The following is a 4,349-nucleotide window of genomic DNA, read 5'->3' on the forward strand; positions in this document are numbered from 1 at the left end:
TTATCCACAACTCAAAGGACAACTGGGCTTGTATTGTACAAATGCTACAAACCACACTAGACAGTGTCAGAAAGGTAAATTAGGGCAATTTCTGTAAAGGAAGAAGGAAAGTAGCGCCATCTGTCTCAAGGTAACCTACTTGCTTGCTTGCTTAATTATTTACTTATGAACACTTCCTCCTGAAATAATTGCCCCTTTTTTCTTCTGGCTCCCCATAGACTTCGCTTTTCAAATCCTAGTCACATTGGACCTTCAAAACTTGCATCTGAGTTGCAAGTGTCGACTCTCACTCATCCTGGAATCCCCACTGCATCCAGCATTGAGCCAGGTACATGACAGTTATACTCAGAAAATGTTTATAAAGGGCATATTCTTGTCTCCAAAGCCCTACTTCTCTGGCCTTTGAGACCTGTATCTCAGCAAGTTCATAGGTGTGTTTGCACAGTCTGGTGATGTGTGTGGTTCTTTTGGCTGGAACAGCTGGTGCATTTCCGTTGGTAGAAAGAATCTGGTGGGGCATTTGTTTGGACATCTCTATAACCCAGGTTGCTGATGAAGATGTTAGCTGTGTGTTTCTGCTGCTACTGCAATACTTGAACATTTTTAAAAAATGATGCCATATAGTCTCTTTATTTTGCAGTATGTGTTTTAAACTATTATGAAAATTGTAAGGGTATATAACAGTAGAGAAGCAAATTAATGAACCCTTATGGATGAGTTAACCCACTTCAGCAGTTATCTTTCATGATCTGGGCTGGTTAATCTTGTTTCATCTAAACCTCAGTTCTGCCTGACTTGAGAATCCTGCTCCCCTTCATACCACTCACCACCCCATCTTTGTACCAGGGTAATACCTATATTTTCTAGGATAATACCTACTATTAGTTAGTGTTACATACCCCCATTAGAGGGATATAATGTTTGATTGCTATTTTGTGATAGTTTAAATATTTATGACAAGATAAGGTTCAGTTTCTCTTCATTTTCTTGCAGCTTTTAAAAGACTTTCTTTTAAAAAAGAAAAAGTGGTGCAAACTGTCAAGTTACACATACAGTCATTTTTCAGTGATCATATTTATATCTCATAAATCAATCAATACACAACATGCAATTTTCTTGCAAGACATGAAATTATCTTTTTAAAAATAGGCTTTATATCTTAGAGCAGTTTTAGGTTCACAGCAAAATTGAGAGACCAGGACAGAAATTTCTCATGTACTCCCTTTCATGCAGAGTGTATATGTGTTGTTCATGCTGCCCACCTCATAATCTCCCCAATTCCAGCTCACACTAGATTTCACTCTTGATACCATACATCCATGCTTTTGGATAAATGTACATGACATGTATCCACCATTAGAGCACCATATGGAATAGCTTCTCTGCTCCCTAAAAATACTCATGATTTATAAAAATTTTTAAAAATCTCTCCTCTCCTGCCCATCTGTGACTATGCAGGTGCCTCTTTTTTTCTTTCTCTTTTTCCTCATAAACCTGTCCTTTTACAAAGTAAAAAATAAATTAAAATTAAAAAATAATTCTTCCCTCCCCTTCAGTCATGGAGTTGTTAGGTTGGGTAGAGCAAGGGTGAGGTCTCTCTTAGTGATCCAGAACATGATGTCAGAACCTGATAGTTTGGCAAGGGCATCTGTGTAAGAAGTTTGCCTGGTGTGAGGTGACAGGATTTGAGCAAGGTGGGACTCCAATGCATGGGAATAGCCTACTGCAGGATTCAAAGACCCACCAGAGGGCCCTCCCTGGTGGCACCACAGGTTAAAGTGCAGCACCATGAAGCTGTCCACAGCTACTGCAGCACAAGTTCAATCCCCAGCCGGGAAGGTGACCGACCTGGTGGGACAGACCTCTGCTGACCAACTGCTGCTCCCCTAATTGTTTTGTCAACCTAGTCTCTATATCTAACATAAGAATTAGGGGAAATTTTCTTTCGTTATGGTCATTGATTATTATCCCATTATCTTACCTAAAAAAACCTTTCTATATGAAAAGAGGTTGGGATGAAAGTTAAAGCAAAGAGTAGGAAAACGTATTATTATTTATAATTTTATACTTAAAATGAAACTATGTTACTTAAAACTATAGATCTTTTACTGGGGACTGGGCAGGAAATTATTGCAGCCTTTGGTTCCCAGAATTCTTGGACCGTGACATGTCTCTCCTTATTGTGGGACCTAGATTTGTGCCAGCCCTCTCAAGCAGAGGAGTATTAATTATTTTACAATGTACTGTGCTATTCTGTGTACAATGCTATTGTTATTAAACCAATCGATCCAATCAAGTGATTATTGATTTTATATTGAATGTATATTTGGACAATTGCTATGCTTCTTGGGAACGGCCAAAACCAAACCATACTTCTTGGAAACAGCCATAAACAAACGGAAAGAATCTAGCAGGAGCCAGCTGTGGAATAGCCTGACTTTTCAGGATTTTCCCCCCACGTCAGGACCTTGTCATACAACGTGGGTAGCGTGGCCCTCGCCAGTAGAGGAAGAGGATGGCTTTGATCACGCTCAGTTTGGATGATTTCCAGCTCCAGCCACCTGTCACCTTTCACCGCACAGGCTCTGGCCCTGTGCGGATCACTGGGCAGCACCAGATTGTTTCTATAAGCAATGATCTTTCTGAGGAAGGAGAGAGTGAAGAGGGGAGTGAGGAAGAAGCAGTTGAGTTATGCCCCATCCTGCCTGCCAAGAAGCAGAGGGGCAGGCCTTTGCTGTCTTTGGTCAGCTAGCTGCCTGCCACATGGGCCATGTACCATGTTCCTGTACAAGTTTCAAGAATTTCAAATGTGTCTTCTCCATTGAAGAGCAGGGGTGTGGTTGTGGGTTCTTGGGCCAGTGCTAGAAAACAGGGGGTCTTGTTCTCCACAGGGCCCAGTTATTCTAATCCAATGCCATGCCTAGGCTTTTTTTTTTTCTCCAGGAGTGGGAGGAACTTTAAACTTCTGTCCTGACACTCTCTTTCCATTTGCTTATGAGTTTGCTGGTCAGTGTCTGAAACTCAGGACTACATGTTTTTTTTGTTTTGTTTTTTTAAAGGCAAGCTACTTTTTAAAATTTATTTATTTGTTTATGCATACAGAACTGGGGTACAAGCCAGAGGTGCAGGGGCAGTGAGAGGATTCACCAGAGACAGAGTGGGGAGCAGAACAGGCAGACTGACCAAGTACACTGCTGAGGGGAGCAGCGGGCGGGTCAGGAGAGGTCTGCCACACCATGTGGTCACCTCCCGGGGCAGGCGGGAATTGAACTCATGCTGAAGTGGCTTTGGCTTCTTAGTGCTGTGCTTTAACCCAATGTGCCACCAGGGAGGGCCCACGTTTTACATTTTTGGATAAAAGTTTAAATAAACAGCATGGAGGGGTTTTTTTTGCACCCATCCATCAATCTATCTATCTTAAAAACAAAGACTGGCCAGGGTGAAGGTGCATAACTGCCACAGTGGGGTTGAACGCAGCTTAACGTGACATCAGACCAGGCGAGCAGGGATTTCCCTGAGGCTCTGGAAGACAGCACTGAAACAGAAGATAGGACACTGAGTGGAGGAAAGACAACTGAGTGTGGGAGAGGGTGGAGGCAAAAGGGGAGGTTGAACATATAAGTAAATATATTCAGTAGATAAAAAATGCAGATTTAATTATGTATATAGTTCTGTCCCAGCACTGTCTATTAAGAGGAAGTTGGAGAAATGACTTTGTTTTGAAGTCTTTTTGGCCAGCCCAGTTTCCTTTTCAACCTTTTTGCTCGGAATTCTTTTTCCCATCCCTTTTCTTTCAGTCTGTGAGTCAGTGTCCTTCTCCCGGAAGTGAGCTCCCTGTTAGCAGCCAGTAGTTGGGTCTTGGAGTGTATTTTTGTTTGTTTGATTTAACTTATTCAGCTACTTTTTGTCTTTTGGGTTATATGTATGTTTTGCTATTTTTCTAGTTGATTTCTGGTTGTAGTCATAGTTCTTCAGCCCCTTTCTCCCCACCTTCCTCCCTCCCTGCTGGTTTGATGTTTTTCTTTAGAGACGTGTTTGGGTTCTTTTTGCATCTTCTTTTGTGTATTTACTATTCTGTGTATTTGTTCTGTGGTTAGCATGAGGCTCAGAAACAAGATCTGATGAATAGATTGCTCTGCAGTGAATTGATAGCTACTTTTATTCCAGCACATTCCTAAACGTCATTTGTACTCCCTTGCCTCCCACAATTTATGTTTTTGGTATCACATTCTATATTTCTCTTAATTGAATCTGTATTAAGTTGATAGCAACTTACATTGGAACACATTCCAAACCTAAACATTTTTTTTAATTTTTATTTTATAACAGTTTATTTTTACATCATTTTG

Source organism: Condylura cristata, unplaced genomic scaffold (assembly GCF_000260355.1).
Source record: "Condylura cristata isolate star-nosed mole 26May11 unplaced genomic scaffold, ConCri1.0 scaffold00003, whole genome shotgun sequence".
Lineage (NCBI taxonomy): Eukaryota > Metazoa > Chordata > Mammalia > Eulipotyphla > Talpidae > Condylura > Condylura cristata.